General features: G+C 40.7%; 6 non-coding genes across 6 annotated transcripts; 2 read left to right on the top strand and 4 right to left on the bottom strand.

Moving 5' to 3' along the window:
- Positions 1 to 1,522: 1,522 nt before the first annotated feature.
- TRNAA-AGC (transfer RNA alanine (anticodon AGC)) lies at positions 1,523 to 1,595 on the bottom strand. Its single transcript has one exon. It is a non-coding gene; the product is annotated as a tRNA-Ala (tRNA).
- Positions 1,596 to 2,036: 441 nt separating this feature from the next.
- On the bottom strand, positions 2,037 to 2,109 carry TRNAV-GAC (transfer RNA valine (anticodon GAC)). Its single transcript has one exon. It is a non-coding gene; the product is annotated as a tRNA-Val (tRNA).
- Positions 2,110 to 3,748: 1,639 nt separating this feature from the next.
- Positions 3,749 to 3,821, bottom strand: TRNAM-CAU (transfer RNA methionine (anticodon CAU)). The gene has a single exon. It is a non-coding gene; the product is annotated as a tRNA-Met (tRNA).
- A 4,120-nt stretch (positions 3,822 to 7,941) lies between these two features.
- Positions 7,942 to 8,014, bottom strand: TRNAR-ACG (transfer RNA arginine (anticodon ACG)). The gene has a single exon. It is a non-coding gene; the product is annotated as a tRNA-Arg (tRNA).
- Positions 8,015 to 11,093: 3,079 nt separating this feature from the next.
- TRNAI-UAU (transfer RNA isoleucine (anticodon UAU)) lies at positions 11,094 to 11,187 on the top strand. Its single transcript has 2 exons — positions 11,094 to 11,131; positions 11,152 to 11,187. It is a non-coding gene; the product is annotated as a tRNA-Ile (tRNA).
- A 5,435-nt stretch (positions 11,188 to 16,622) lies between these two features.
- On the top strand, positions 16,623 to 16,704 carry TRNAS-GCU (transfer RNA serine (anticodon GCU)). Its single transcript has one exon. It is a non-coding gene; the product is annotated as a tRNA-Ser (tRNA).
- Positions 16,705 to 22,233: the final 5,529 nt, after the last annotated feature.

Here is a 22,233-nt window from a genome sequence, read left to right as displayed (position 1 = left end):
AATGTAATCAATGTTACTTGTAAATCGTTCCATTTAAACTAAAGCTGCACCTGAAGTGTTCCACATCCAGGAATTGTGGAGTCCACACCTTTCCAGTATACACCCAGCAATTGGACACTCTGGCTTGCTGTACCCAAGAATTGTACAGGTCTTTTGCAGCTCTTTTTCCCTCTTGTGTTCCAGTGACATGCCTCTTCCCACCTTCAGAGATCTCAGTCACTCTTATACTTTCCTTGGTACCTTATGTTCAAAAGAAACTTTTGAACAGTGCCCAGTTAATATTAGTTCACTGACTGACTGAGTGAATGAATACTCCTCACATTTTTCTACAGTCCATATTTCTCTGTCTCACTCTAAATCTCCACTTGGATATACATGACTGGAGACATTATCCTTACAAAAAACACAAACTGAACTTAATAAAAAACCTCCTTGTTGGGCTTCCCTGGTGGCGCAGTGGTTGAGAGTCCACCTGCCGATGCAGGGGACACGGAATTGTGCCCCGGTCCGGGAGGATCCCACATGCCACAAAAAAATCTCCTCGTTTGTTTCAGCCTTACAATTATACTAAGAAATGTATGGAGATGATTTCATATATTCAAATTGAATTTTGGTAACAAAAGTATGTATCATGATTTGCATTTCTCAGATATAATGGAGGCTCAGAAAAGTTAAGTAATGTTTCAAAGGTCCCAGAGCTGCTAAGCAGCAAAGTATGAATTGAGAAACAGACTTTTAGATTCCAAATTGGGATCTGTTTTCCTGCTCTAGCTCGTGATCTCACTGTCTGTTCTTCTCCACAATAGCTCATTCATCCACACTCTATCTAATTCCCAACCTCCTCTGTGCTGGCCTTTTGGGCTTAGACTTGCAAGTCAATTTTGGCTCATCCTCCTCCTTCAAAGTCCACATCCACTGCCCTGCCAAATACTGAACATTATTCTTGTGACGCCCTCTTGAATCTATCCTTTCCTTTCCATTCAGTCAGTACATATTCATTGGGGAGCTGCTCTGTGCTGGGCAGTAGGCTCAGGTGATTCAGAACGAATCTGACCACACAGATCTCTGGAGCCAGAAGGATAAATATGGACAAGGAATGATCCTCTTCCAGTTTCACTACTTTCAGTCTCGCTGGCATTTGCAGCTAAATAATGCTTTTGAAAATATTTGTTTTCATAATGTCCCTCTGCTTCACTCTGACCATTTTTGATTTCTTAAGTTTTGATATGATCTTGCTTTTCTTTCAACTCTTTGGTAGAACCTCATTGTGATTTTCCTTTATAAGGTCAATTCCACCCATTGGTGCATGGTGTTACATTTTCAATGTGTTTTTTGATTTTTTTAATCTACTTGATTTATCATTAATGAGACATGTACATACCAAAGGCCAGTAGAGCCAGCATTGCCCCGTTTTGTCCTTGCCCAGAGAAGGGTCCAAAGTGTATCGTTTTTTCATTTCTTTCTGTACTTTGGAAGATTTGCGGTTATCAACAAGAGCTCCTCAGTTGAACCGATAAAAGGCTGGAGAATGTGGGCATCGATCCCACTACCTCTCACATGCTAAGCGAGCGCTCTACCACTTGAGCTAATTCCCCACCTCCAATCTTTTCCCTTTCCTCCCATTTTTCAGGGGACCATCTCCATCCACGTCATTCCTTCTTTTGGGGCCGGCCAGAAAGTCAGGAAAAGTCAAGGCCATTAGGCTGGAGTAAGGGCACATCCTCTCAAAGATACTCTGAGGCAAGCGCGCGGTTGGTACCTATTCCTCTGGTAAGGAAGGGAGAAAGTCGCCTTGGGAAAAGTCTGGCCGCAAAAGTACAGGTTTCAGATTTTCCGGGACGGAAGAGATCACGTCCCAGTTGAGAGGACTCACGCAGAACACCAGGCTAATGCGGGAGGAGTATCTCAGGTTGATTACCTGTCTCTTAAGCACGAAACTAAAGCAGTAAAGGAACATAAGTGGGAGGATCACTGGTTCCTTTTAGGGGAGGCGGTGGGCTGAATTTTCCCGATGGTGGAAAGCAAAAGGCAGCACTTGTTTCCGCTCGCTTTCGAGCCAAGGACCTCTCGCGTGTCAGGCGAGCGTGATAACCACTACACCACGGAAACCTCCACCTAGCATTGTTTCTGAGATAGTTAATTGGATTCTTGCTGAGTTGGGTCTTGAGAAGTTACATATTTACACTATATGCAAGAACAAAAATACATACTGTTACATACAAGAGCCATAGGAATTTAGAGGCGAGGCGTATCAGAGCGAAGGAAAAATATATGGACATTGAAGTGTACAGATGAAGAGTGAACACAGGATGGAAGGAACAGGCATGGAGGTAGGGATCCTGTGTTCAGAAATATACCGGTTCGGTTGGAGGGGGTGTATGTGCGTGTGCGTGTGTGTAAAATAGACATGGAGGGAAACAGTGATTGAAAAGCCTGGACACATGAAGATACATTGGAGAAAACATTGTGGAGGCATAAGAACCCTTGAAAAAATTCCACGCAGATGGCTTACATGATCAAGGTAACATTTTATGAAAGGTTTTTAATTTTGAATGCCAAATAGGTAGGAAATAGGGAAACCAGAATTGAAGAGAATGACAAAGGAGTTATAAGATATTAAGGGATTGAGTGAGGTTTATTTTTTTAGCTCCTGAGATTAGCAATAGCATGAGTCTTTCTGCATCTCCAGCCCAGTACACTGTTTGGCACAGAATACATTCTCCATAAACATTATAGAATGGATGAAGGCATAGATGAATGAGAAGAAAGAGAAAGATTCTGGAGAGCGTGTGCAGGAAAGATCTACAGTTTTTGACAATGTCTCAAGACACTGCATGTAGAGATTTGAGGGAGAAGAAGGAGTCAAGGACAATTAGAAGTCTTGAACCTGGGTGTCAGACACAGAAGTGATTTTGAATTAATGTCTGATGAATGGAAAAATGAATCCACTCATTTAAAAATATTTGTTCTATGAATGTATGAAGGAAGAAAGGAAGTGGTATGGAGAAAAACTGCTTATGAGACTATACCTTAAATTAAAAGAGAACCTCACATATTTTCATACAGAAAAAAAACAACTTTTCATGTCTGGTTTTGCTCCTTGGGGCTATTAGACCTGAGAAAAATGGTTCAACTCCTCTGAAATTCAATTTCATCTTTCAAATAGAAATAATGATATTTGGGTTAGCTGCAAGGCTAAATCAAATGATTTGCATAAAAGTAATAAACTTTTAGTACAATTTCTAGAATGTGAGGTCTACAGAAGTTACCCCACTTCCTCCTCATATGTGTCATATTTCCAAAATCTCGTAACAACCACAGCTGTTTTTATAGAGAAATAAACGATGTGTGGAAGAGCTCCAAATTTCTAACTGCACCCAGAACAGTGCATTAACAAGAAATATTTGTTACATAATTAAAAGAATAAATGATTTGTGGTTGGATGACATTTAGAGCACGAATTTAGGAAAGAAAATTCCCCTGCTTCTTCCATTGGGTGGAGAGGAAGACCAAAAATATGGTATAGATTTTGTTTTCTGGTGTAATCTAAATTTCTTGTCTACTTCACTCAAACCACTGAGAGGTGCAACAAACCAGAAAGCTGATTTCATCCTCTTGAGCAAATACAGAATATTGAAACATTTATCAAATGCTTATCTGGCAGCATTTGCTAATTTTCCTTTGTGTTAATTTCTTTAAGCACAGATGACACATGCTTTGCCAGGCGGACTGTGAAAAGACTTAACGCTGCCCTCTCTGAGGCTTGAACTCAGGACCTTCAGATTATGAGACTGACGCGCTGCCCACTGCGCTAAGAGAGCAGGTGCCCCATACTTTTCGTTTTGAAAGTAAAATATGAAATAGTATTTTCCAAGAACATCTGCTTTATCTGTTTCCAGCTTTTAAAGAGTGTATGTACTCAATGTTACTTGAAAATCACTCCGTTTAAACCAATGTTACCTGGGTAAGATTCCACACCTATGAAAGGTGGAGTCCATGTCTTTCCGATATTCACTCTAAGATAGGACCATCTGGACCTCAGCACTAGGGACACTTCATTGTGTCTGTCTTTTGCTGGTCTTGTGTTGGAATGACATCGTATTTCCTGCCCTCAGAGATCTCAGTGGATCTTACACCTTTCATGATCTCCTTTGTTGAAAGAAAAGTAGGAGGTGCCCAGTTAACATTAGTTCACTGACTGAATGAATCAATAGCCCTCAAATTTGTCTACAGTCCATACTTCTCTGTCTTAGTCTACATCTCCACTTGCATCTACATGACTGGAGACATTCTTCCCTACAAAAACTTAAACTGAACTTAATGAAAAGTCTCCCTGCTTTTTTTTTTTTTCAGCCGTATGTGCCATTCATCATGCTAAGAGATTTATGGAGATTATTTCATGTAGTCTAATTGAATTTTGGAAACAAAACTATTTATCATAATGTTACCAAACCAAACTTGGGGCCAATGGCCCCAGTGCAGCACAGCCAGTCTGCTGACATCAGGTTGTGGTGAAGGAAAGTACAGCATTTATTGCAGGGTGCCAAGCAAGGAGAACTGGCTCAAAAGACGCAAACGCCCCAAAAGCTTTCAGAGAAGGGTTTTTAAACACAGTCTGAGGGAGACATTCACAGGATATATAATCAGCCAATGCGAAATTCCCTGATTAACTGATGGTGAGGTAACAGGGTGGTATTTCGGGAAACTCAGTTATCAATTTTCTGGCTCCGACAAGTCTGGGATCTACACACTACTGGTCAGCATGCAGTCAACTTTTTCCATCTGGTGGGAGTTTTAGTATCTGCAAAATAACTGAAGGATATGGCTCAGAATATTATCCATAGCCCTTAAGGAGGAACTAAATGCTCTTGAGTTTTTTTATGGTTAAACTATCAAGATTATTATTTGTCTTGTTTGACAGCTTTTCTTTGTGTCTTCATTTTCTCACTTCTCTGATTAAATTTGCTCTTTGAACTGGGGGAAGGCCTAGGATGCTAAAGCTTTTCTACAAACAAGAGGCAGGCAGGGGATACGGGGGATGGGGGTGGGGGGAAATCTGTCCCCGGGAAGGCCCTGCAGGGTCCTGTTCGATTTCAATAATTTGCACTTTCCAGATATAATGGAAGCTCAGAGAAGTTATGTTCTTAAGGTTCCAGAGCTGCTAAATGGCAAAGCCTGAATTGAGAACCAGATTATTAGATTGCAAAACATGAGCTCTTTCTCTACTCCAGCTCATGATATCACTGTCGGTTCTTCTCCACAGTAGTCCATTCATCCACACACCAGCTATCCAATTCCCAATCTCCTCTGTACTGGCCTTTTGGGCTTAGACTTCCAAGTCAACTTTGACTCATTCTCCTCCTTCAAACCCATATCCAATGACTTGCCAAATATTGAATGTTATTCTTGTGCAGCTCTTTTGAACCTGGCACTTCCTTTCCATTCATTTGGTACATAATTCACTGCGGAGCTGCACTTTGTCAGACACTGCAGTAGATTCTGGGGTTCTGAAGGGATCATACTACCGTGACCTCAAGAGATAGCAGAAAAAAAAACGTGGATGTGGGATGCTCAACTTCCAGATTCTCCAATTGAATCTCCAGGTATTTACAGCTAAGAAACTCTTTCTAAAATATGAGTTTCATGATACCATTCTTTTATTCTCTAACCATTCTTGATTCCTTAATTCTAATATGATCTTGTCTCTCTCTCAATCACTGATCCTTGTTTCTACTTGCATTGTGATCTTGATCAACTAGATCCATTTTTTGATGGCATTGTTCAGTTCTTCAATCTCTTTGATGATTTTTTTTGTCTACTAGATCTATTAATTATTGAAAGAGAATGGTTTTGAAGCTCTGTGGCCAGGGACTACACTTTTAGGATTGTTGTGTCTTCTTGGTCAATTGACCCTTTATAATTGTGTAACATTTTTCATTACTGCTGGTAAATTTCTTTGCTTTGAAGTCTACTTTGGCTGATACCAATACATTCACTTAAGCTTTCTTTTGATTAGTGATTTCATGTTGTATCTTTTCCTATTCTCTCATTTTAAACCTACTTCTATCATTACATTTGAAGTGAGTTTCTTATGGCCACTGTTTATATTTAATCCATTCTGACAATTTGTGATTTTTAATTGATGTAGTTAGACCATTTACCTTTAAGGTAATTATTGCGATTTTTGAATAGAGGTCTACCATTTTATAATTTGTTTTCTGTTTGTTTCCTCTCTTTTCATTCTTCTATTTTCCTCCTCCTCCAATTCTGTACCCTGTTGGAATGGTACTGAAATGCAAATTTAGTTACCGCCCAGCCTAAATTCATTTACCAGCAAACTTTGCTTACAGAAAGTGTCCAAATACGTGCTCTAGGGATTTCCATATAAACACTTAAATTTTCACAGTGTATTTAGAATAAATATTTTATAATTCAAGTGAAATGTGGAAACCTTATCACCATTTAGGCTCTTTTACCCTAACCCCTGCTCATCACACTGAGCAGATGACATCTGAACTTTCCAGCTGTAAAGTTTCATAGTGACCAAGGTTTCAAGTTGATAATAAAAAGATGATAAAGTCTTCCAATCTTCCTAATGAATTTGAAGGGAGGAAAATACTGGAACGTGGTTTATTATTCACTTTTCTGGGAAACACTTGAGAGATCTGATTAGGGTGTTCGTTTACTTATGGTTCTGTTGGTTACAGCCTGCGGTTAACAGCCATTACCTTGTCAGTAATCTGGATAACCTAAATAGCCATTACCTTGTTAGAAATCCCCGAAACAGAGAGAAGCATAACTACAAGGTGTGTGTGTGTGGGGGGTGCGGTGTCAGTACCAATGAGTTTGAAAGTAGGAAGGGAATGAGAATGCAAATTCGTAAAGACTTGTCTCCTACACGGCACACACAATTGCTATTAATAGTGGTTGTCATTGGCTCAGCAAGCCGGGCAGTGGTATTGGTGGCGTCTGTCTTTTGACTCCAGAATTGTATCTCCTATTCCAAGCTTTTAAAGAAAAGGTTTGAGCTGGATTATCCTAAAAGGCCACAACTCAGCAGGGATGAAAGGAGCTGCTCTCCTTCTTTTCTCTTCTTTCTTTTCTTTGCTTGTCGCCCGAATTCCATCAGCCGCCTCCCGCGCTCTTTCAACGTGGGTCTCAGTAGACAAGGATGGAAAAACTCGTCCATTTACTGCCCTTCTTCTGTCACCGGACCCGGATGCTGTGTATCCTTGATCTTCACGAGAAGGTTCTTCTCGAGGGCAGAGACCACAGGGACTCCTCACCTTTGAGCCGCGAAGCTTGGGCTGCGCTTGATGCACGCCATGCGCGGCATTGGATTGATGTTCTGCAGATACCTGCGGGCAGGTAAACTTGCTGCTAGCTCTTCCCAGCAGATCCCAAACCTATCTCAGTCACTTCATAGACACAAGATCCACATCGTTCACGTTTACTGTGTGAAGGTCTCATCGTTTATGAGCTGCTTCTCCTCACTCGTGGTTCCTTTAACACCTGACTGCTGATTCCCTCCTTACTTAACGTTTCTCTCTGTTGTTTATGACATCGCTGTAGTTTGTTTCGGTGTGAACTTGGACAGCTGAACACTGGAGAAAATTTAGCAGGATTCGTCGAGGATTCTATTCACACTAACTCTCAAGAGAGCACTGTGTTCTCAAGAGGCAAGTGTTCTGAAAAGGGAGAGTTTTTCATGCAAGACGGGTGGGTACAGAAGATTTGTGCAAGATTCTTGTCCTATTCTTTTGTATATCTTTTCTAGTCCTGCCCCGCCACAGCCCCATCTTCCCTCCATTCTTCTCGGTTGTGTGGTGATCGAAGAATAACATCACAGGTTTTATAAGGACCTCCTCATAATAAAACAGCCTGCAGTGGTTTGTAAATAACTCAGTACACACCTTCCCCGAGAACAGGGAACAATAGCACCGAGCCAGCCAGGAGTCGAACCTGGAACCTTCTGATCCGTAGTCAGACGCGTTATCCATTGCGCCACTGGCCCTGCTTTCACCAGTTTTCTTTAAACCATTATTAATTAGCCTTTACGAGGTTTTTTGCATTTTCATACCATCGAATTTCTGGATGTGGCTTGATGTGCACTGTCCTTCTGATTTGTCTGCCCTCTTCTCTCCCAGATGATAGAATATAAAGATTCGCGGTCTACTTTGAAGCCTCATTATAGCAATAACCTGCCAGCCTCATGTCCTTGACCTCGTGGTGAGGGACCTGGAAGTAGCAAATGATGGAGTTTTTAGGGCTTTGCTAATGAAGGAAGGAAACCAGGAAACAGGGACCAGAGTAAACAAACGGAATAGGGGAAATACTCGCAAACCTAATCGAGTTATTAATTCTTCCCCAGTTTAGATGGTGTTCTTTCCTGTACTCCTAGGGTGCAGAACACACCCCTCATTTTGGCATTTATCACAGTGTTGTGAACAGCTGTTTGCTCAGCGGTCCTCCCCACTCTATTTTATATTCCTTAAGGGCAGCACGCTCGGTATCTACAATGACTAATCTTACATTAAAAGTCTGCATGCGAGAATGAAGGGTTGAGTGAGAAAAATGCCAGTGAGCAACAGGAAAACAATTTAATTTATGGTACACGTAGGCATCACGAGTCTGTGATTCCATGTTATCTCAACCCGGGTGTTTAATTGGAAGAGCAGTGGAGTGCCGTATACAGCAGCAGAATCCTAGTTTCCCGAATATAGGTTTGTGGCTCACAGTGTGTTTATGTGCTCAGGGGCTGAGGCTGGGCATGTGTCCATTAAGTCTAAAGCCAGCTACAATCAGACGGTAGGGCTGGGCTGGAGCTAGTGGCTGAGATGTAGGCTTTCTAAGTGAAGAGAATGTCTAGTCTGCTGATATAAAAGAAACAGCTTAGTGAACCAAGTGCGCACCAGACTGATATATTTAATACGACTTAGTGGTTGGCTTCGAGTTTTTCATGATACCAGTCATCAGGAGGACTTACAACACAATGCTTATAAAACTATAAGACACCTAGCCCAAAGATCCCTCCCCAATCAAGGAAACTTTCAGTAATAGCTCTACAACAATTCAAACAACAGCATTCAATTGGCTTAAACAAAGTGGATTTATTATCGCACTTAACAAGTCTGGAAGGTAGAGAGGCTACGTGCCTCGTTAACTCGGTGGCTCCATGATGTCATCAGGACCAAGTTTTTTTGAATCTTTGTGTTCTGTCATTCTCAATATATGGATCTCATACTCCAACTGGTTTCCTCGCAGTACCTCAAACTCTCACAATATCAAGGTAAAGTCCAGAAAAAAAAACAGACTTCTTTACTGTATCTCTTATTGAGAACAATTTCTCTGATATGCTCCCCAGTGGATTTCCCCCACATTGGCTAAATTTGTATCATATATTCTCACCTAATCCAAGTACTGCCAAGAATGTGACCGCTGTGATTAATTAGATCAATCATAATTCTGCCTCAGGAGCTGAGAATTGGGCCCACCTCCTGCAAAGCCAAGGCAGTATAGAGAAGGTTATGTGAATAAAATCATGTTTCTGTTGGAAAGGAGGAATGGGGGCGCTGGTGTTGGTGACTGGTGGTGGAATAGGCAAGCAGTATTAGCTGCTATACCCTACACCATCCCCATGTTTGGAATAAAATGAAATACTTTTAAAAAGCATTTTTAAGAGCTCCATTCCTTACATTATTAACTCACATTAGACATATATAAATTTCCAGATCTAACCACCATAAAAGGCATTTGATATACAGCTTATATTCAGTATTTGTATTCAGAGCAAGTACATCAATTGTACATGATGACATATTGACTTATAAATCAGAACTGTGTTAAGTTTGGCCATTAATAATGCCATACATCACCTATCTTCATGACTGCATAGTAAAATGACACTACAGTTTCTGAATTTGGAGTGTCAGAGGCTAATACATGTATAATAGTGTAAAGATCTGAAGCTCAACCTTAAATAGTTCCAGGACAGGGCAGGAATCTTAAGTTCCTAACTCTGGAAATCAGTAGTTTATGCTACCTAAACTTGTCTGTAAGGTATATAACACTCACTGGTCCCAGGCTTATTTTTGCTTTTTAAATAACAGTTGGCAGTTTAAGTTTATTTCTTCATCACAATCTGTTCATTTCCAGGATAAGCATAGTTTAACATTTTCTGTCTTAATGTTTACTCTCTATCCGTATCACTGTTCACGTAGAAGAAACTTGATATGGAAAAAAAAAGAGCAGACTTAGAGAGAGACTCTGCCTTTTGCTGGAATATGTGAATTTGGACAAATCACTTTACTTTTTAGTCACCCCACTACCTTATCTGCAAAATGGGATGATACTTACTTTGCAGGTTTGTGGTGAGATTAAATTACACAAAGCAGGTAAAGTCCTGGCAACTATTTAGGCTGTCAATAAAAAGTAGCCGTCATTGATAGCAATGTCCAACTGCTTCCCAATCTCTTCTAAAGCTTAATCTTGATAACTCAAAAAGCATATATTGAATATTCATTTACCAAGCAAAATGTGAAAATCTAAGGATTCACAGGTAAAGCTTAATCCAAATTCCTCAAAAAACTAACATCAAGTCAGAGAGACAAATCTAAATTCATCATTACAATACAACAAGAGAAATGCTACTCCAGAAATAAGTGTGCCAGCAGCATGGAAGTACAGCAATTAACTCTGGAAGGGAAGTCAGGGGAAGCTCTTCATGACATCGCATTTCAACTTAATCTTGAAGGAGAAACAAATTTGACTTTGTGAAGAAGGAGGAAATAAAGGGCCAGAGGGTTCCGTACTTGTATGACTAAAAGTCACAAAAGAGGAGGTCGGAGTCTCCCGAGTGTCTGCACTTTTCGCGGTCGTCTTGAAAGTATCCGCCCCCGTTTCCGCAGAGCACCCTCCGCGTCTTCAGGATTGGTGGCCGAGTGGGGTCTGCAGCTGACCACAGTCCGCCTTTGTGCGCAAGATGCAGTTGCGGGACTCCGGGAAGGATGGAGGCACTTGTACCTTTGCGACCGGAGAAAAACTGAATATTCCTGCATAGGCGATGTAATGGGTGACCGAAAAGAAATATAGGAGCTCCAGTGGCGCAATTGGACAGCGCGCGGTACTTATATGGCAGTATGTGTGCGAGTGATGCCGAGGTTGTGAGTTCAATCCTCACCTGGAGCAGTATTTTCCAATCGGAGATTAGCATCCCTTGAAGAGACCCTTTCCCCTTTGCTTTCCTGTCTACTATACCATCTTCGATGTGTTTCTTTGAATTTGTCCTATAGCATTTATTCTTACCGCTCCCTTAGCGCCAATTAGCGTCAAGCAATTACCGACTGAATGAATCTTTTGTGCTGCCGTGGGTTAGCTTCTCTAATTCTTTATCCTCACCTTGTCTTGCAAGCTGATCTCAAATAAAGAACATTTCCTGACACCCCCTCCACCACCCCGTCTCACTTTGCTCTTATGACCATCATTCCTCAGGGATCCCCTGGTGCGTACTTAGAAATCACTAAGTAACTTCCCCGAGGTGATAAGCATTGAACTCCATTAGAGGGAATCAAAAGTGGGAACTTGCATGGAGTTCCTGCTTGATTAAAGCTCTGGTTTGGGGGGAAAATAAAATACTGTTTTCTGAAAAGAGAGTCACCTGTAGTATTTTTCCCACATTTAATTTCACCCTGATGAACTAACCACCATGCAGCTTTTATCAACTGAGAAACAAAACCTGGCATCCTCAAATGATCCAACTGTCTGGGCCTGGAAAAGGATTAGTGATAATGAGGCCCAGAAACCAGAAATCTGTAGAACAACATTACAGGAAAAAGCATATTGTTGTGAGTGGTGTAGGTAGGAAGTAGGTAGTGATTTTGACTTAAAAATATACTCCCCCTTCCACAATGACACAAGGAGTATGCCTGGTCATACGTCGTATCACATGCCTCCCTACTTCACCCCAAGAGGGTGAATTGAACTAAATAATTTAGAGTACTTTTCCTAGCTGCAAATATTATCCCATACTTGAAAGCATGTATGTCCCACCCAGGACAGGTCACAGAAGGTGCATGTAATAAAGCTGGGTCCAGAGAACTCTCTCTTGAGGTCTGGATTCCTAAATATGTCCTGCATGTGCCAGGACATTGTCCAGTCACAGAGTCATCTCCCTGGGAAAGGTAGGGAGGTCCCATCCAGAAAAGCACCAGATAATAAAGTGGATACCTTATCACTTCATAGCTCCTGCTAAGCCACGAGAGTATCTTGGAAGCTGTCAAAGTATATATTTAGGTTATATGCAGTATTTTGTATCATACTAGACATTTTGTTTTATTTAATATGATTGTAATTCCTTAGATTTAAAAACTTAACCATTGCACCCATTGAAACATAAACTGAAGCACATTAAAATTTATAAGGGTTTATTTGAGCAAGCAGCCATTCAAATTAGGGAGTGCCAAACAAAAAGTGGTTAGGAGGCTCTGCAGGCAGAAGCTAGAGGCAAGACTTTTGTAGAGATGTCAGAAGCAAAGCAAAGCAATTATTTGATTGGCTATAGCTTAAGACTGCTTTATGTGGGAAAGCCTAGCTGGCTCATTGTGATAAGCTGTTCTTAAATTTCATTTTCTCAGATTCCAGTCTTGGTTTGCTTACCTAAGCTACCAAGGCATTTAGAGCCACCTCAGTCTAATGGTCTCCTTGTTTAATTACTTTAACAAAGCCCTACCAAATTGTGCTTTCCTTTTACAGAATAGTATTAAAACATACAGTAAACATACATTGTAAACTTAGTAAGATAAAATTGGGCTTTATAAAGTTAGAAACTTTCATGAGAAGAGTAAATATGGTGTCTCAGTTGGTTTGGGCTGCTATAACAGAAATACATAGACTGGGTGGCTTGTAAAAAAAAACAACATTTATTTCTCACAGTGCTGGAGACTGGAAAGACCAAGATTAATACACCCGCTGATCAGGTGTCTGGTGAGAGCCTTCTGGTTTTGCTGACTTCCTACATAGTGGAAGGGGCAAGCAAGCTCTCTGGGGTCTTTAAAAAATTTTTTTTATTGGGGTGTAGTTGATTTACAGTGTTGTGTTAGTTTCTGCTGTACAGTGAAATGAATCAGTTATACTCTGGGGCCTTGTAAATGAAGGCACAAATACAATGCATGAAGGCTCTGCCCTCATTAGCTAATCATCTCCTAAAGACCTCACCTCCTAATACCATCACCCTGACCATTAGATTTTCAAAATATAAATTTTAGGGGGGCACAAATATTCAGACCGTAGCACCTAGAAAACAAAGTAGTTCTACTAATATATATTTTCAAATGCTTTTTTTTTTGAGAAAAAAGAAAAATGTAGTCAGAGCATAATATAGTCATAAAATAATGAAAATGAGATATCTTAAAGTTTATATGATTCTGTCAAGGCTCCACTTAGGTTTCAATTCTAATCCTTAAAAGCTTCTATAATTACAGAGAATAAAATAAATATATGCACCACGGCCTTCTTTTTTTCCTCATTAAGTGTCATCACTTGCTCTGGATTTGTTCCCCACAACTGTGCCCTTGTCTTGGGTGTTGTAGAATGGTAAACAACCTCATAGAGAAAAAACATGAATGTTTTAACTACTTCCCTTTAACACATCCAATTATTCCTGGCTTTGAATCTGCCTCATAAGCCGCTGACCCAAAAACTGGAAAATGGGGGTATCGATCCCACTACCCCTCTCACGCAAAGCAAGTGCTCTTCCACTTGAGCTAATTTCCCTTCCCCTGTGAGTTGACGTCATCGATGTCATCACTATATCCATATGTCTTTCGGGCCCTCTAGGATCTGTTGGTAATTTTATGCCCACCAAGGCCAAACTGTACGGAATGGAGTTGAGACAACTCATAAGCAGCCTCGTGCAGGAATCCCCGACCACCGAGCAAAGGAGAGTGAAAAACAGCTAGACCTGGAAGGTCGCTCTAGGAAAGCTCTAGCTTCGCCCTATTTTAACTTCCTGGACCTCTCCGCAGAGGAAGAGGAAGCCCTGAGCAGGACCACCAACTCATCACTTAGCTCTCTCCAAATGCTCTGCCTTCCTCTTTTGTAATAAAGGGAGAGCTATCACTGAATAGAGAAGTTTAGAGACTTCTGCAGGTGTAAAGAAGAGAAAAGCTCCAGCACAGCCTCACAGTCCAGGCTTTTCCATATGTGGCTTCTGAAAAAACATGAGCTGCTCTCACACATTTTCCCCACAGAAGGTATTTTGATTTTCCCCAAATACATCGCTACCAAATACAGAATGCAGCCAGAGTGTGAGTGGAAGAGTGCAGGGGAGGCTGGTGAGAGAGGGCAGAGGTCTATCGCCAGGGTGTAGGTCATCGATAGTTATTAAAGGGTTTTAATCAGGCTTATAGTATGCTCAAGGTGCCAGTTTACTGTCTTGATGTCTGGGTAGACAGTGGGCTGGAGCTGGCATTCTGATTACTTAACCAGGAGACCGCTGACATCCACAGAGCATGGCCAGAGAGTGAGATAACTCAGTCAGGTTTTGAGAGTCAAGTCACCATGAGAATAGTTGGACTGGATGCCTAAAGAGGGGAGAGATGGATGAAGGCAATGAGTAGCAACTTTAGTCTTGATTTTAAAATGCAGGAGTGGAAGAGAGCAGCAGGGCAGACTATTAGGAAGGTAGTAGTCTTGAACTTGCAAGCTTATGTTACTCAAGCCTTGCACTTTTGTAGAAATCTACTGAGAATAATTTTGCTTCTTGTTTTACACATAGACCATCTCATTTTAAACAGTGAAATCTAGAAGCATTCCTACTTTGTAGACTCTTAATGGCAATAGAAAATAAATGGAAACACAAGTAATAAACAATAGCATCATAAACAAACAAAAACTGTTGTTCTCTCCACAGCTGTTCCTGAAAATAGTGGCAGAATTGGCTGATTGAAAACTATTTATTCAACAAATTATACTGATAACTTCTAGAATTTTGAAGATGAATGAACGCCCTCTTTATCTATTAAAGATTCTTATTGAACAGATGAAAGGAAACACAAAATAATATAATGCCTGAGATTAACCTCACAATAATATGGAAAACCAGTTTGGCAAAATGTTGATGATTGTTGAAGCATATGTGATGCGTACTTGGAGATACTTGACTCTTTCCTATTCTCGCAACAATTTCTTTTGGGACTATGATTAGATATATGGTAGAACTTCTCTCCTAGCCTTCATTTTTCCTATTCCTCTTTCCTAATTTCCAACTACCTGTATCAGTGGATAGTATTTTACATAGTTCCCTCAAATCTAACTTCCAGTTTCCTAATTCTCCCTTCTGCTCTATCTAATCTGCCATCTAATAAATCTGTTTAAGTATATGTTTTCAGTGTTTTAATTTTCAAATTCCTCTTTAATAATTTCAAATACATGAGAGTTAGTGTATTACTTTCCCAATGATTCACCGTCCCTTCCTGTGAAAGGCCTATTTTTGACAATTTTCCTGTTAATTATACTGTCCTTCCTTGTGAAAGTAATATAATTCCTTTACCCTTTGCTATCAGAACTGACAACAGAATGATTCATATGATTGCTTTGTATGCCTCCTTGCCTTTGCTCAGGCCCTCTCCTCAGTCTGGGACAAACTCATTCTTCACCACCCCTAGAAAACTTGCTCGTCAAGACTCACCTTCAATGTTACCCTCTTTTCCTGGGCATTTATTATCAAACTGATTAGTCAGAATTAGTTCCTATTCTTGTTCGTTCATCTGTTCGTTGTGTTCATGCTTATGAAACAACGAGATGGAGCTGAACACTCTTTTTTCCCCTCTTTCTTCCTTCGAATTATTTTCTCGCTGGTGTTGAGTTTCTTGACGTTTTCAGTACCAGAAGGCTTGGAAAACCTAGTGAAAGTTGGACAAACTCTCCCTAGAAAACACACAGGTATCTGGTGGAGCGCGGGGGCCGTGGAGGAATCAGAATTCGTGGTTCCTCCGATGCGGATCACCCGGGAGGAGAGCCCCACGAAGTTAAAGATTCTTCTCTATGTAATGTCACCCGAAAGTATTGTAGAAGCGGCAATGACACGGAATAGAAATTGAGCCCTATTCAGATCCGTCGTCTAATTTTCCAGACTGTCTTATTAACCACGAATTAGGAGTCCACATTCGCCAGCTCCCCTGACAGCGACTCCAGTGGAACCGGCTCTGGGAACCTCTGCCCGGCTGCGCTCTCGGGCCGCGGGCCCAGGCTCCCCTGACGAGGGACGGTGACAGCAAACTGGCTCAGCCCAGGTTGGCCGCGTCACGCCCACCGCCTGCCAGGACTTGACGCTCAGGCGTCTCCTGCCGTGGACCAGGCAGCCCGAGAAAGGGGAGTGAAAGCCCAGGCAGATGTGTTTCTACCACGTCTCAACCAATTTTACGACTCCTGGGAAAGCTAAGCCCGTTTTTTGCCCCCGTCGCAGCTTTTCCATCCCAGTTCTTTGTCCATTCGTGTGAAAGCTAGCCACCTCCACGTCTCCCAGACGTCTCTAAGCCGTCTCCTAAGCGTTTCTCTCCGGGATAGCCAGCGAGTTCCCTAATATAAACTTTGAAATAAAGCACGCCAAAAGGTCACCGTAAGTGGACGAGGTGGCCGAGTGGTTAAGGCGATGGATTGCTAATCCATTGTGCTCTGCACGCGTGGGTTCGAATCCCATCCTCGTCGGGTGTATGCTTTTGGTGTGAAGAATTGGGGTGCGAGTGTTTTCGAAACTTTACTAGCATTTCCAGTTATGCTCTCTTTAAGTATTTGGTCAGTATTCTGAGTTTGGCCTAATGAGGTCTGCCTTCCTCTCCACTTTCTATGAGCTCTGTCATGTTTTCCTCCCCTCTGTAAGTGTGCACGCTCTTGCATTTAAGGTGCTGACTTCTTATAACAGGTTTTGCAGATTATTCTTCAACTCTACCATGACATATTGTTCTCTTGATATTTAACAGACTTCTTGAAGGAGCTTTTGTTTTCAAGCAACTCGTATCTAGGAGAATTAATTGTTAAGGGCTTTGAACTCTATGGATCTTTTTAACAATCGACCAATTTTGTTTCCAAATTTTTTGTTTCTTTTTCCAACACCTCCACTTATACTTGAGTAAGCCAGATTCTTCAGTACAAAGGACAATCTAGTTTCACAATGATTTTAGTATTTTATATTTATATAACAATAGAGTATAGGTTACGTATGTATAAATGTCTGAGGTCTATCCAATTAGGAGAATGACTGGAGGATTTTTTCCCTCCTCAAATTTCAATTACATTATCTTACGTAGTTTTTCCAATTACCTTATATTCTCTTTTAAAATTATTATCTTAAAGATTATTTAGTAAAAATATTTTTCCAAACTCTTCCTTTTTGAAAAAAAAAAGTAAAAACATTTTATTTTGGCAATTTTAAAACATATTGAAAATTAGACATAATGTAAAAAGTATCTGCAAACTCATCTCAGAGCTTCAGTTATCCCCTCTATTGCCTGGACTCGCCTATGAGTCTCCTCCTGGTCTGTTTTTCCCAATTCCTCTCTTTGGGAAATTAACCTCTCATCAGGAAACTGAAACTTGGCAGCCCCTCTTCCACATCCCCTAGAGCAGTTACCACCTACAAACTTCATTAGGCTTGCTTGCAAACCTACTTAGAGTCTTTGGTAATTTATGAAGAAGAGAAAAAGAAACTGCATTAATGGGAAAGGAAATCTGAATATATGACTCTTTGATGAAACACTTGGCTTCACAGAAGCAAGTGCTCTGTGGAAAGCCAATTTGAAGCAAACCTTTTTCTTTTAAATAAAAGTACTCCAGTGTATAGTATCATTTTTGGTGAAAATCATATCCAGGTTGTGGTTTATAGCAGTGCAATAAGGCAGTGTGTTTTTATACTTAAAGATGGTGGTTTCTGGCTGACTGCAATGCACCTTTCCAAACTTCTCATTTTTTTTTAAATCTTTCCTCCCTCATCTTCATACTCCAAATGATTCTTTATCCTTGTCATTTCTCTCTACAAACATTTTTAATGCTTGTCCCAAAGGGTAACTTGAAGAGAACTTTATCTTACATTACTTAGCAACCCTGTATGATATATATTTTAACTCATTCTCACATTCACTCAATAATTACTTCTTCAAGGTGGGGGATTGGGCCCTGGTGATGATGGGATGAACCAAGTGCTCCTGCCCTCACCAATCTCAAGGGCTCTAAATCTAAACCTAAAACAAGTCATTGGAAGTGTTAGGGGAAAAAAAAAAGAAAGAAAGACAAAGTGTTAGGAGGGTTTACAGAGGCATTGGAAGAGCAGAGGGTTGGGTAATATTGGAAAGTATCCAAGGAGCGAACAAGTTGGCTTCTTTAAGGTAAGGAGAGCAAGGAAGGAAGGGGTGGAAGTAAGATTTGCTGAAGGTCATTTGAACCCTGAGAGGAAAATATCCAACACATACGGGCTTTCTGAACATGGACCTACTGCTACCTCAGTGTCTTCTTTTATGACTCATAGACATTAATTTGAAGAACTGATTAAAACCCTCATCTTCCTGTGTTCTACATTGACCTGAGAAAAACCAGAAGCTTATAAAATATTCCCCTCTCTACAAGCCGCACGTGGTTCCTGCTTTTTACACTGCCTACACACTACGTTCTGTAACAGGAGGAGGTCAGTATCCAACTCAGGTTCTGCTGCTCACTGCCAGAAAGGCTAATATTGGAGAGACAAGTGTTGGTGGAAAAGGAAAAGTTGCTTTATTCAGGAGGCCAGCAACCTGGGGAGATTGTGGACCATCTCAGGACAAAGGTTAGAGGACAAAGGTTTTAGAAGGGAGTGTCAGGGGTGCACAGGTCGGGGAACTAGGTGCCGAAGAGCACAGTCAGCTCTGATAATCATCTCGAAACTTGTCGTGGGGTGGTCTGATCAGCATCCTCTGATGGTTTTATGTGCAATTAATCTTCTATTCCAAGTTCGGCCATCTTCCACCTCTTTAAGGCCAGTTCCTGGAATTCTTAAACAAGCAAGATTAATTCTCACCTAGTTAACTAGTCATTATCTAAGACATGTCAGGATCAGCAAGAAAGGAAAACATATGTAAGTTTAAAAAATCCGTGCTGCTCAAGATAGAGCATCTTACGCTATGGCTACAGTTCTATAAAGAACACACAACGCACCTACAAGAAGAGAAACTTTGGGGAACATGGGTATTGATCCTCCTGTTTCGTGCCCGCTGGCGTCTACCATTTGAACTATTCCTCCCGAGTACCAGTTGTATCCCTTAATTTCAGAGCATTAGATGCCACGTCCCACCAGAACTTTCCAGGCAAACTCCCTCCCTTGGAAGCCTTTGCCTGACGTGGGTTCAGTCTCAGTACCATACAAACCCATCTGGACTTAAGGGGGCTTTAAGTCTTTAAAAAGGAGGTCTCGGCCAAGGCCAAGGCGACCCTTCATTGCTCAGCACTTAGCAAAGTGAAGGTGGCGGCGGGAAAGCTCTGATTCGCTAGTTTCAAGATCCTGAATTGTAAGGAGGAGCAGAGAGCAAACAGGTTCCAGCTATGGAAGACCTTGCTGGTTACTTCCGGGCTAAATAGTGCTGCAGACCCCAAAGGCTCTATTTACAATTTACAATAATATTTATAATATTATAATATTTACAATTGTAGTTGTAATGTGATTATGGCCAACGTGTCCAGAGGGTGGAGGCAGTGGCTCTGTGACTTCCTGTCGCTTCTGTCTTCCAGTTCCTCAGTCTCCAGGAGACTCTGCTCCCCTGCCAGGTCAGACCCAAACTCCCCTGCCAGGTCCCGGCAGGCTTGGGAGAGCTGTAGAGCCCCCTCAATCCTCAGCCTTCCAGAATGTGGCCCTTGAGCCTTTATATTTAATATAAAAAATGTGAAACATACACTCAAATACAGAAGAATGTAATGACTTACGACGACCATGGGCCCATCCCTCAGCATCCATCAGTAACATAATGGCAGTCCTTTTCAAGTATCCTGTCTCTTTTTTCCCTACCATGCTAGAATATTTTAAAGTAAATTCAGGATATTATTTTATTCCATAGTAAATACTTCAGGATTCATTGCTAATACATACTACAAAATAATACAATGCCAATATCACACCCAACAATTATACTAATTCTTTAATAACACCTAATACAAAGCAGACCTTCAGTAATCTTTGTAACTATATTGTTGTTATTAGTAGCAGTAGTCATATGATTTATTTGAAACAAGACTCCAGAAAGATCCAACACTGTGTTCTTTTCAATTGTCTCTTAAGTCTCTTTAACAAGTGTCTGTAAAATTTTCACTCCTCTTTTTAAATTTCATATCATTTACTTTTTTCTGAAACCAGGACTGTTGTGCAACAGAACTTTTGACATCTGAATATTATTCATTCCCATGGTGTCATTACATATGCTATCATCCCCCATATTTCCTATAACTTCAAAACTAGATGTATAAACGTGATTGGATTCAGTGTGATGTTTTGGTTTGGGTCAGGCCCAGACATGAAGGAGGCAGATTTTCCATTAGCGGCTTATGAGATAGGTGATCTAGTTATGATCAACATGACTATGGCAGTTCAGGATGCTCTTTGGAAACATGAAAATCCTGGAACAGGTTTTAGAGCAAAGCCATCTGCAATGCAGAAACTAATTCAGAAACAGTTCCCAGATTGCTCGTGATTCCAGCTAGAGATATGCACGTGGGAATGGATCTTAAGGGTGCAGGATCAAGCTGAAAGTAATATAAAGTTAGATCAGGTAAAATGTATTGATATGGGACTACTGAGCAGAGATTATGAATTCAAAATTTTAACTTGAGGGCCTAGGAATGACTCTAAAATTAGTCTATGTTTGTTGATTAAAAAATAGACCCACATATGGCCTACACTAAATGAAGTTGAAATCTCAGGACCTTCTTACTATACTGTAGAGGGAAGTACCCAAAGTCTTAGGGATGCTGGAGACAATGTTTGTGTTGGTTCTGTTCATCCAAACCAAGGGGTTCCAGAGGAATGCCTTTCACCATGGCTGTGACTAGTAAATTCATGAGGATAGCCCCAGCATAAAAGAAGAGCTTTATCGTGGGTCTTCCCTATTGTACTGGAATCCCTAAACATAAGGGTGATGACTGGAGCTCAAGGTGACAGGGGCCAGTGGTAGCACTTAATCATCGAAGACAAAGTGGGTACAATTACAGATGTTAATCAGAATAGGCTGACTGACATAAATCTTTGGTAATGACTGGTTGATCATGGTGTCTGTAGAGCTGAAGCATATGAGAGGTCTACTGAAGTCTTACTTGAACTGTATAAGGAGAAAAGCCTCAGATCTGGTAAACAGAAATCTGACATGTATCACTAAAACAGATCATCAATCAATTCCCAGACTTGAGCCAATTCACAGATCTGGAACGCCTGGGATGAAGAAGACTGGAACCCATCCCTGCTACACTGCCAAAATTGTATACTGTTAATCTACCTCTCAGCCTTCCCCAGAAGGACCTGCAGTCATTACTAGAGCACTATGTAATGGGAAAGGAAATGTAATCAGTATTTTCAGAGATTAATAGACACTGGCTCTGAATTGACAGTAATTCCTGAAGATCCATAGTGTCATTGTGGACCACCAGTTAGAGTAAGGGATTTTATAGGATCAGGTGATCAATGGAGTTTTGTCTCAGGTCCATCATTTCTTGTAAGAAATTCACTGTCATTTGAGAATTTTTGTTCCCTTATAGGTAAAAGTATTGCTTCTCTTGGGCCATTTACAAGATTTTTTCTATGTTTTAATTTTTACAAACTTGATTATGATTGGTCTGAGTATAAACAGTTTTGAGTTCTCTGAGATTTTTTATATCTGGAGCTTTATGTCTTTCACCAAATTTGAGATTTTTCAGCCATTATTTCCTTTGATTTCATGTGCGATTTCACAGGAAAAATTGATGCAGAGTTCATCGTCTTACTTCTTTCCTACTGGTAACAAAAATTAAAAATACATGAAAGGTAAGAGGCAGTTGACATGTCAACCAGCCATAGCTGTGCGTTCTAAAATTATTATCAGTTTCTGCCTCCTACCTGACACTCCTTTAGATATGTAACAATTTAGTCATGTGTTCTTCTATTTTAAATTATTTTCTTTTTAAGATTCTAGAGTTAATTTAAATTTCTAAATTCAATTCGAATTTTTAAGAGATAAGCACAGAATAGCACTT

This window comes from Globicephala melas, chromosome 11 (assembly GCF_963455315.2).
Source record: "Globicephala melas chromosome 11, mGloMel1.2, whole genome shotgun sequence".
NCBI classification, from domain to species: domain Eukaryota; kingdom Metazoa; phylum Chordata; class Mammalia; order Artiodactyla; family Delphinidae; genus Globicephala; species Globicephala melas.
This window is presented reverse-complemented; position numbering and strand designations above follow the sequence as displayed.